Source organism: Halichoerus grypus, chromosome 2 (genome assembly GCF_964656455.1).
Source record: "Halichoerus grypus chromosome 2, mHalGry1.hap1.1, whole genome shotgun sequence".
NCBI classification, from domain to species: domain Eukaryota; kingdom Metazoa; phylum Chordata; class Mammalia; order Carnivora; family Phocidae; genus Halichoerus; species Halichoerus grypus.
This window is the reverse complement of record NC_135713.1, coordinates 133,413,872-133,425,297: the sequence shown is the minus strand read 5'-3', so window position 1 is coordinate 133,425,297 and position 11,426 is coordinate 133,413,872. Positions and strand designations below refer to the sequence as shown.

Genomic DNA, 11,426 nt, shown 5'->3' with positions numbered 1-11,426 from the left:
TGAGGCTCTGAGGCCCTGCAGGCCAGGGGCTGTATTCTGTTCATCTCTGTTTTTCCAGAATCTGGCCTTTGGTCCCAGGATGTAGTAGGTGCTTGCTAAATGGTACTTTTTTTTTTTTTTTCCCAGATGAAAGGGTGATTTCTGTATTTGTATTTGTTGATGATTATAGACCCAACTGTCTGGAATAGAAACCTCATTGGGGAGCAAGAGGAGGGGCCCAGGTTGTAACTCTGCTTCCACATTTGGAGCATCTTCCTTGCGCAGGCGGTCGCCATAAGCACGCAGGGAGAAGGCTGCCTTCGAATTTGGGGAAGGATCCTCCACCACCGCCCTCAGAGGAGAGCGGTCCTGTTGTTACACCGAGGTCGGACAAAGGGGAAAAGGGGATTTCAGCTAGAGGCTCTGAATGGCAGACAATGAGAGCGGCACAATGTGAGCCTCAGTTAATTGTGCCTCGGTGAATGCACTGGCATTTCTAGACTGTAACCTATACTATCTGCCGGGGGGTGGGGGGGTGGGCAGCAGGGGGCGTGCGCAGGAACCAGAGAGGAGGGATTATGGTGGTAAAAATAGAGCCAGTGTGCGAGACTTGCAGAGAGGGATGTTAGCAGTGACCTGGCTCAGCCCCTTAGGCAGCTCTGCCGCATTCCTCAGAACAAACAGCTATTAAAATCCGCGCACACAAAGCCCATAGCAGGCTTCGTAATGACAAGCACCGTCAGCACACTATAATTAACGTGGGGTGGTATAATTTATAAGGAATGCACTCTACAGTTTAACACCGACACGGAGGGGGGACTGTCGGTTGTTAGCCCGCAGAATCAAAAGTAGCCTTATCCCTTGATGCAAGCATCTTGCTTTCCCGACGCGCTGTAATTTATTTCTTAACTCACAAAAGCCTTTGTCACACGGAGTGAGTTCTGTGCGAGGCACGAGGAAGCCTCAGAGGTGACCCTTAACCCCCGCTCCCCCTCCCATATTAATCAAGAAGGAAAGTCTCAGCCGACTGTCTTTACTGTACATAATTAAGCAGTTCGGAATGCTCCGTGCAACTCAAATGGGATGGCACAGAGCCTGGTAATATGACAGTTAATGGGATGAGATCAGCACTTACTCTGCCTCTATAATAAGCAAAGGTTTTTTTTTTTTGCTTTCCAACTGAGGACAGGAAGAGAAGGACGCAGTCACAAAAGTGAGCGACAATGACAACACGGGGTTCTCGGGCACCTCTGTCTGCCTTTTATGATCAGCTCCTAAAAGGAAAGTGCGCCCTAACTGGAAGAGATTACCTCTTAATTATCCTTGTTCGGGGGCTGTAATAAGCAAAGGCTTTTACTTCTGCATAGCTGTGGATGGGTGGGAGAGGCATTCCCAGAAAATAGCTCTAATGGGAAGGTTGATACCTCTCAACTCTTCTTTCTGCCTCCTGCAAGCCTTTAAGCTAGCTGAAATATTGCCTTAATCCCACTTCTTTGGTGATGAGGATGTTTAAGAAAATGATGTGTTATTTGGCTTTTAGAGGATGGTCGACACCTATGTAGCTGTCCTAAAGGACCATTTGCTGGGTCTGTGGCTTTCCTCTGCCCCCCCCAACAGAAAGACAGACAGACAGACACACAAATAGCATCTCTTTCCTTCCCTTAAAGAAAGAAATGGGGTAAAATTACCTTTGAAGCAAGACAGATACAGTGACAGAAATCAATGGTTATTTGTAGCCGCGCGATCTTTGTGTCCCAAATTAAAAAGGCTCGTTGGCTTTGTCCATGGAACAACTTGGTTAAAAACCAAAATGCAACGACCTTCTTTGTGCTGTCTGAGCTGTGGGGATAACTGGCATAATGCAGTCATGAAATGATCCTGCAAAATAGGAAACAGAGCACACATTCATCTGAGAGGCAAGCGTGCAGCACCGGGAGGCTCTCCGGTGAGGAGCCGTCCCTGGGATCCAGAACAAAACCCAGCACCGTGATTCAGGAACCGTCCGAGGGATGCCTCTGAATCACTTCACTGTCATTGTCCGTAGAGAGATACTGAAAAGGGCTGGCTTACTGTTCCGGTTTCCAGAAGGGAAGCTGGGTGGTGGCCTGACAGACCAGGATCTGCAGAAAGCCAGGATGGGGAGTTTGGGTTTGTATTTTGGGCTCTGCTGACCTTGTGAGCTGCCTTTAGCAAGTGCCTTGATTTCCTGAAGAAGAAAAGACAAACCCTTGCAGTGATCTGAGCCTTTCAAATGTAGGGGAGTCATCTGAAGGCTGCCTGATCAGCATCCAAAATTCTCTTTCTTTGGGGATTGTGTTCTAAGATGAGAGATAGCATTTGGCTCCTGAGAGTGTTTTCTCTGGGTTTGGTGGGGAATGCAGGTGTTTTGCATGAGACACTGGGGCTGGAAGCAGTGAGAAACCCTGTGTTTTCAGAAAGGTAACAATTTGGAGAGCTGAAAACCTTCCCTTCCTTTCCATAAGGCTGAACAGAAGCCCTTTCATTTATATCCATCATATTTTCTTTCAGATTCAGAAACCTTTTAATTTCAGCAGAAATCTCAGCATATGTTATCTTGCTCCCAAACAGCAAACGGTGGCTTAAAATACATTCATGCATTTCAAATGCTTGCTCTCCAAACAATATATTTCTTACTCCTATGGTCCATATCCCAGCAAATTTGTAGGTTTTTTTTTTTTCCTCTTCTTCTTCTTCCCATTGCTTGAAACCATGCAGGCACGAAGCAAAGGTAAAGAGCATTCAAGAGCATTTTGTAATTCTTGAAAGGTTAATTGCACTATTTATAGACCCAACTGTGAAGCAAACACCCTCCGCGTGACCCTTCAGGGTCACTGTCGTAATAGCAACCTCTCCGGAGCCCTGACCAGTCATGAATTACTGTCTGGGATACTGAGAACACTGACAGTTCAATCAGAGCACTGTTTCAATAGAGAACTCCATATATTTAAAGCGTTGATACTGTTTTCCCTCTAAATGACAGCCTTGACAGATGGGCCAAAAGCACCGCAGACGTTTGAACAAGGAAATTGAGCGGGAGCCTGCTGGAACCTGGGCCTCATGCAGCCAGCCGAGGATGATGAATAGAGTGTGATTGCGTCTGACAGGTAGTAATATAACTATTCATTCACCACAGAACACCTGGAGCTTACTATATTAAACGGTACAAGATGGAGAGATGCTGTGACAAGAATGGGAAGTGTGAATCCCAGGCTGAGCGGGGGGTGCGGCAATAGACGAGGTCGGGGTCAGGCCCTATCCTCTGCCTCGCAGAAGGCTGTAATTAAATTATTTGCTTACCAAAGTGTTTCTAATGTTTTGCTAACACGTTGCCAGGATCATTACTTCGGCATGTCTGAACACTTCAAAGGAAAGCAGGGCTGTCTGTGGCTCCTTCTCCCTCCTCCACGACGACTCTCGGTATTTCTTACCTGCTCTGAAGCCTCTTGCTTTTTTTTCTTTCTCTTTCTCTGCTGGTGTGGGTCCTGCTCCAAGTGTTGGGACAGGAAAACTCAGGGAAAGGACGATGAGCCAAAGGGTCCTCATCAGGGCGCCGTGGTGAAGGGTCCCTGTGCTGACCCGCAGGGCACAGAGGCCAAGCCGGCGTCAGCCCCATCCCAGGTGTGGGGCAGGAGGGGCCGACCTCACGGAGGGAAAAGCCTGGGTCTGCCCCTGGTCCCTGTTGCCTCTGACGTCAGCGAGAACCCCGCGATGCCCCTGCCCAGTGGAACTGTTTGCAAAGCGAAGGGTGAGGGCAGAGCTGTGGGTTCCGACGGAGTCGCCGGATTGTTTGCAGAGCACGTGACCTCTCCTGCAACTTGCGGTGCACACATGGCTAAGTGTTTCTGCACCTGCTCTGCTAGTACTTTCTCGTGACCTGGTGTGACTGTCGCATTCTGAAAGCTTGATTCCCGGGGAAGTATCGTATCGCACGGCGAGATGGAGCGGACTCTCAGACGTGGCATTTTAGCTGCGGTGGGAGCGTGCTCTGTCATCCTAGATGTGCACAGAAGGAGCGGAACGCGTCTGACTTCGCACAGCGCTCCCCTTCACGCCGTGTGTGCGAGCGTGTACCCACACGTTCTGAGATGAGAGTCCCCCTCGCCCACAAGGAGCCTCTCCTGGAGCCTCGCTTGTTCCCAAGAGCTTGGAGAGAGGAATCACTCGGTGGTGGCTCTTCCATGGGCGCCTGTTCATCAACTGCCACCACCAATTAGTTTTGCTTGTCACTTTGCTTATTCACAGGACCCCGTGATGGCCCGGAAGGTGACAGCACTGCCATCGTGGGCTATTTGGAGGGTCCCTCCGGGAGCGGGGACCCTGGTCACTTTTGTCTCTGTACATTCCAGTTTCTCCTCTTGGCTTTGTGGCTGGTTTGGCTGCTAGGAGGATGACTCCCTGACAGCAGGGTCACTGCTCATGTAGAAAGCCCTGTGTACTCGACTTGCCCATTTCAGATTTTCCTTTCTCATGAAAATCACGTTTAATAGGTGCAGTTCTCTTTCCCAGCCTACTGCAGTGTGAAAGCAGGAGTGTAACATTCGGAGAAGGATTTTGCGTGTGACCTCTCTGATGAGCTATGGAAAACAAGAAAACAAAGTCAAGGGAGCCATTCCCCTCCTCCCCCGCTGTTTCCCCCCAAGCCCTGCTCCTTCCCTCCTTCACGCTTCCCTTTTCCAACTGATCTTGCTCAACTCTTTTGAAATACCATTGGTTATCGATTTATGGGCATGTGTATTTCTCCATTTTCATCTGTATCTACACATCTGTATATACTTTATCTGACTCATCTCATGAAAGAATATTCAACAGCCGTGAGCTCTATTCCAGCCTCCCAAGAATGAGTTTTGGCAATTGGGCAAACATGCAAAATCCTATTTGGCAAGTCTCTTAAGACACCTCCAGTGAAAAGTTATAATAAAATCTCTCATTTTTTTCTACCTCTAGGTAAGGTTTCTCTTCCCTATTCATCTTCATTGTGGACATTTTGTGCATATGCCTCTTTATAAGCATAAAACAAAATGTTGCTCCCAATGTTACATGCTTGCCTTCTCTTTCAATGAACCCTGCTGCATTTAGGAAAGTGAGCACAGTCATTGTGTGGCCCTGCATCTAATGCATATCCTTTTTCACTCCAGTTGAGAGCCTGCACAATGCTTAGTGCTGCCAATAAGGAGAAAGAAGCTGTTTTGCAAAATAAGCAAATTGGATTATCTAGTGTGTAAATAGGCACTCTGTCTCTCCCCCCCTGCACCCCCATGTAAATCAGGAAAAGCAATTTACTTGTGCAGAAAAAACCCACACCACTGCTCACCCCACCCCCATCTTAGCAGGCGCTGGAAGTTCATTATAGGTGAGGAAGAGGCATTTGTTAGGACCCATACACTTGGAGACAGTAATTAACTAACTTGCTTCTACTTTTTTTGCAGTTTAAATATAGGTACCATGAAAAATACTCTCTTGAATAACCCCAATTTTATTTTACATTATATTCATAGTAAGACAGTAAAATGAACAACTGGGTATCTCGATTCTTTAAGCTTTATTAAAGAAAAAAGCGATATGCCCATTTGCCCAATAATTTAGAGTTTGTAATTAGTGAGAGTCAGACGTGTGTAGCCCAAGGACGGATTCAATGTGGTCTCTTTTAAGAAACAGTGGGTCAAGGTTGCCATGGTGTAGACTGGGCCTGATGTGCAATGAGAAGCCACGTCACTTCCTTTGTGCATTGCAGAAAATTGCTAATTTTTAAGCACTGTTTGCATCTTACAAGATAGAGTAAACCTGAAATGCAGTCAATATTAATAGTAGCAATTTAATAGTCTTGGACGCCAGGTGGATTAGGGCTCCTTTAGTCATGGTTAAGGTAGAGTTACAGAATAGCAGAGCTAGAAACTTAGCAGTCACTTTGTCCTGTTCTTATTCAGTGAAAGTGACAAAGCCCAAAGTTCAAGCTCTACATGGCGGCTGGACTGGAGCAAGCACCCAGGTCTGTTCCTGTCTATCGAGGGCCTGTTCCCCTCACTACAGTGAGACAGAGGGGAGGCAAAAATACCAACTTGTTCAAGGAGACGTTACCCAGAGCTGCTGGAGATGGAGGTTTATAATGTCTAGTTGGGAGTTGATTTAAAATGTATAACAAGCTTCTGTAGATGATGATTCACGCTTATTCTCCCGTGTTTTTTCTTTTAGCTGTGTCAGAGGTGGGCATTTGTTTTTTATTCTTTCTTTTCTTCCATTCTGTTAGTCTAGTTGTCAGTCCTGAGCAGCTCTGCATAGAAAAACGAGAAGAAAAATGTTAAAAACTCTTTCAAGTGGAAAACCGAAGTATCTAAACAGGTGATCTTAAAAAAAGAAAGGATGAGCTGGTATAAAATAGCACTCATCTTTGTATTCTTGTTGAGGGCACACGGCTAACTTGGTTAGGTTTCTTTTTTTTCTTTTTTTTCTTTTTTAAGACTTTATTTATTTATTTGTCTGAGATAGAGAGGAAACACAAGCAGGGGGAGTGGCAGGCAGAGGGAGAAGCAGACTTCCTGCTGAGCAGGGAGCCCGATGCAGGGCTCGATCCCAGGACCTCGGGATCATGACCTGAGCCGAAGGCAGACACTTAGCCGACTGAGCCACCCAGGCGCCCCCTTGGTTAGGTTTCTTATCTCCATTGCAGACATGAGCACAGATACCGCCCGTGGCAGCTAGAGCTCAGTACTCCAAGTGTGAGAGCAATGGCGAATGCGTCTTGGCCACCTCCAGCACTGTGCTGATCCTCATGCTGCATGTTGGGAGCAGTGCTTCTAAGCACAGATTCTGACTGGTGCATACATTACTAAGGAAGTGGTGTCTGCAGTCCTCGGTCTCAGGGACAAGCCACTGTGTCCCCAGACAAAATGAAGTCAGGACAATAAAAACAAACTGAGCAGACAGCCAACAAGAGCCAAGAATCTTATCTTCTCATAGTTTTCATTTATGGAGGCAAATTGTAAGGGATAAATGAAAAAGAAAAAACAGACTTAATGAGGCATTTTGCTTAATACTCTAAAGTGCAAATGGCATGCTTGTAATGGAGAGAGGCAGAAAAAAAAAATAAAACCCCAAAAAACACAACCCTGGTGAAAGAGCATTGTGCTGAAGCCTGCAGGTAAATATTAGGCTTGGAAATGAAAAGCTGCATTTTGGAAAAGTGTTATTGATTGGAATTTTCTCTGCAAGTACCATTTTAGGACACATCTATAGGATTTCTTCCATACAATAGAGGCTTGCAGTCCCTGTGTCAGGATCCGCCTGGCTCAGGCATCAGACTTCAATTAGATAATGACCGTGGCAGGGAGTGAATAGCTGGAGAGTCATTCATCTTCCTCCGTACATGACAGAGTGTAACGGGTGTTTCTGACGATCCGTGCACATTGAATTAGGTCATTGCCGAGTTTGTCGGCCTTTGAGAGAGTCTGGGCATTTACATGTGGTGATTGCACCCCACCCCCTTTCTCTTTCCAGTCCGTCCTCTCAAACAGCATCTATTGTTCCCAGAGCCCATATTGGAGGGGGAATCGGGATTTATGTCCCCGGATTATAAGCGAGGGACACCACCACAGTCCATAATCAGCTCATTAGCATTCCGCTCATGGGAACCAGTGTGAGTACAATTTTCAATGGCCTAATGTGACAGGTAATCATAAATTAGTATTTGCTTTAAAACAACAGGAGAGTACACAGCCTGCATGCTTAAGGAGAATGACTCAGTAAGTAGTACAGCTCTGTAATGAAGTGGGACCTCATTAAACAGATGCTGTGTACTTCACTGAGCTGCACAAGCAGCAAACAAACCAAATGGAAATGTTTCAGCAGCACACTGCAGTCAACCAGGACAAGTTCAGGTTCATTAGCCATGGCACCATCTACAGGAATTAGTCACAGTAATAATTAAATAGTTGCTTGCTAATTTATCATTTTACATTTGTTACCACATTTGCATAATGTGTTGGGTTGTCTTTTTTTTTTCTCCCTTCTGCATCTCTAGTTACATTAAAATGCCCTCACCTGTGGGTAAAGACTGAAAACTGTAATGGGGGGAAAAAAAGGCATCGGAAGTAGCCTGTCTTGGGTCGTTGGTTGGTGATGACCTTGTTGTTGGCTTCTGATACAGAAGCTGTGCCTCCCTTATAATATTGGCATTGTGTCATTTTGCACTTAGGGGGCCGTCCTGGGAGGAGCCAAAGACCCAGGCTTGTCTTAAAGCCTCGAGGTGGCAAGCTGGGTGAAGTAGGAACTCAGCAGCCAAAATTGCTAAATTAACCTGCTGTTAGAAAGAGCTTGGCATGCAACTCTGTAATTTCAGTGTCCAAAAATAACAAAGCCATGGAGGGAGACTGAATGCCATACAGAGGTCAGGAATAGCTACTCCGTGGGTTCTCTGGGGCTGTTTTGGGATGATGTGTCCTTCTTGAGAAACAAAGTCGTATGGACTCTTTTATGTGGCTCCTGGCCACTTAAAACCCATGGAAAAGGACCACATTTCACTAGTTAAGAACCATTTAAGTTTTTTAAAGAGAGCTACTAAAAACCATGGTGATAAGCACTAAGATGACCAAGAGGCCACAGGATTCAGGGGGCAGGGAGGGGGCGGGGAGGGGTGGAGGGGTGGGGAGAGCCAAATCAAAACAAGGGGGACAGACGCTGCTCCTTATATACTGTGGCTGTGTTGGGGTTGGTTGATGATGCGGTGATAAATTATTCAGTGGAACAACATGGAACAAGGACAATTTTTCAAGGTTTTAATTAATTATCCCTTATTGTTATTGATATGAGGTCCCTTTATAATATAAAACAAATCACTGAATGCGTTCTTTGTATTTCCATTCTCTTCTTTCTCAGGGAACTTTGGTTTCAGTGGCAGCCTAGAAAGTGTGTTTTGGGAAGTGAGGGTGATTTTGAACAAGCTGGGGCTCCATGGACTCGAGAGACAGAAACCAGGAGTGAGGCACAGACCAAAGGCAAATTTTACTTACTCACCACGTTGGGTCGAAGGAATGGTAGAGCTAGAGAACGTACTCCTTTCTCCCTTCTCCATCTCTGTCATGACCATTTGGAAACCTAATGTTTTTAGCAGTGCCAACTAATTGGGAATTCTGAGATGTTAGAATCTTTATATGAGCATATGTGGGTGAAATCTACCTATCTGGTGAGCCGTGAGAGAAGGTGAAGACGTTGGGAAGACAGGAGTGGTCAATTCGAAATGAAGATGTGTAAGCTGAGGAGAGACGAGAAGCACATTATGTTCATGACAGAGCAAACAGGCAAAGCAAACTGCCATTCAGTGTGTTGGCAAGGGCCATTAGAGTTTTCTCAAGAAATCAAAACATATACCTGGTTGTAAAGAGTCTTGGAGTATGCATATTGCTTCTGTTCTGTCAGCAAATTTACGGTAGGAGAATATTAATTTTTAAAAATGTTAAATTCAGTATAGTGGTCATGCAAATATCTTTTCTATTCGGTGGCATCTTTTCCTTCCAGAAATTGTCCCTCCCTTGTCTAGGGAGGATGTAAGCCCATGGCCCGATGCCAGAGGCCCCAGAAGTGGGATGCTACTTGAGCTCGTCCCCAGAATATTCTGTTCTTCTGGCCAAAGTGATTGGCTCCCATATGGCCACGTGAACCAATTAGAGGCCAATCAAAACCTTTCCTGAGAATTTTGCCAGACTGGAGGAAAGAACACTCCATTTCCGCGGGCACAGCTAGCTATAAAGTTTTAAGTTGCCATGGGCTATCCTTGATATTGTCTAGCAAAAGCTCCTCTAGGGATGAATCCAATGTGAAGAAAAACCAAAAGGAGAGAGAAATAAGAGTGAGCCACTGTTTTCCCTTCTTGCTTAAGACATTTGGTGACTATGGTCGAGGACCTGTAACTGGAAGAATTGTGAATAATGCACTTACACCTTCATTTTATGGTGGTAACCGAGGCACATTTCATGGAAATGCATAGTCTATTAACTTGCAGCCCTGTTCCTTTTCCTCTCGTACCCAAACGAACATAGTTTAGATTAGTTCTGTGATCTCAGTGAGTCCTTATAAGTAACTGTAATAGTAATGAGTGAAAAGATCTACGATAATACTAAAGAAGATGTCGTAGTTGAAGGAACACCTACTTGGGCTCATTTTCAGAAAACCAAATATTCCCTGCGCTTAGCTCAACCTCCTCTTGGATGCCTCCACACTGGCTTTTAGCCTTGTCAGGCCCTCTCCTTGTCTTTGACTTCTCAGTCTGATGAACTCTGCTCAGAGCAGTCTTCCCAAGGAAAACTTCCCCAGCACCACAGCCTTTGGGGAGCCAATCCAGCTATTGTGTGGCTCATCATGTCCTTCACTTGGTGCTTAATGTTTCTTTCCACTGTGTTTATTTGACTAATGTCACTTCTCTCTACCTCTGGAATCCAGCAGTTGGGGGGCAATAATATTGTTTTTCTACCACTGTAGCCCCAGACCTAACAGTATGTTAGAAAAAAAATCGGGATTCATTTAGTAAGTCTCTCTCTCTCTCTATTATTATTCTATTATTCTATTCATTTAGTAGAGTTGAATAGTTATTAAGTGAATAGCTGTGGTAGAGTAAGAAATAAAAATAAATGAAGTCTCCCTCCCTGGTCCCTGGCACAGACATTCTAGAATCTTTGGAATTTTCTGTGTTAGAAATATCTTCTGTTATTCATAAGGAGGCATTTTTGATCACACTGGCGCTTTCATTAATGAGATGACTGAGGGTGGGGTCCCTAGGTAGTCTTGGGATGGGGCTGGTCACCAGATAGCCCAAGTGACGAGAGGGTTGGAATTTTCAGCCCCATCCAACCACCTGCAGGAGGCAGGGAGGGGGATCTGGATTAAGGTCTGTAAAAACTTTGGAGTGAGATTTTATGAGCTTCTCGATTGACCAACACGTCCATGTGCCAAAAGAGGGGTGCACCCCAGCTCCACAGAGACCGAAGCTCCTGTACTTAGGACCTTTCCAGACCTCGGTCTATGAATCTCTTCATCTGGCTCTTCATTTGTACCCTTTATGATAAACCAGTAAGCCTAAGTAAAATGTCTTCCTGAGTTTTGTAGGTTGGTCTAGCAAAGTATTGAACTTGAGAATGGGGTCATGGGAACCCCCCTCATTTATAACCAGTGGGTCAGCAGGTGGCCTTGGACTTGTGACTGGCACCTGAAGTGGGAACAGCCTTGTGGGACTTAGTCCTTAACCAGTCAGGTCTGTGCTGACTGTGAGGAGTATCCTCATTGAATTGAATTGTTGGATACCCTCTTGGTGCAGCGAATGGAAGAATTGGCTGGTATCAGAGAAACCCCCAAGAGCCTGATCACATAGAATTTCTAGATAAAACTGCAATTAATGTTTCATTAGACAGGTTTTACATTTCTCAAAGTTCTTCAAATTTGGC

The 11,426-nt window shown here is 45.5% G+C and overlaps 1 long non-coding RNA gene across 1 annotated transcript in view; it reads right to left on the bottom strand.

Moving 5' to 3' along the window:
* Positions 1-1,761: 1,761 nt before the first annotated feature.
* Positions 1,762-11,426, bottom strand: part of LOC118522898 (uncharacterized) — a 650,767-nt gene continuing 641,102 nt past the window's right edge. Inside the window, exons 8-12 of the long non-coding RNA XR_013445856.1 lie at positions 9,003-9,244; positions 6,076-6,268; positions 3,429-4,574; positions 2,050-2,185; positions 1,762-1,857 (exon numbers count right to left, since the gene is read on the bottom strand). This is a non-coding gene — a long non-coding RNA (uncharacterized LOC118522898). The remainder of the gene's footprint in view (positions 1,858-2,049; positions 2,186-3,428; positions 4,575-6,075; positions 6,269-9,002; positions 9,245-11,426) is intronic.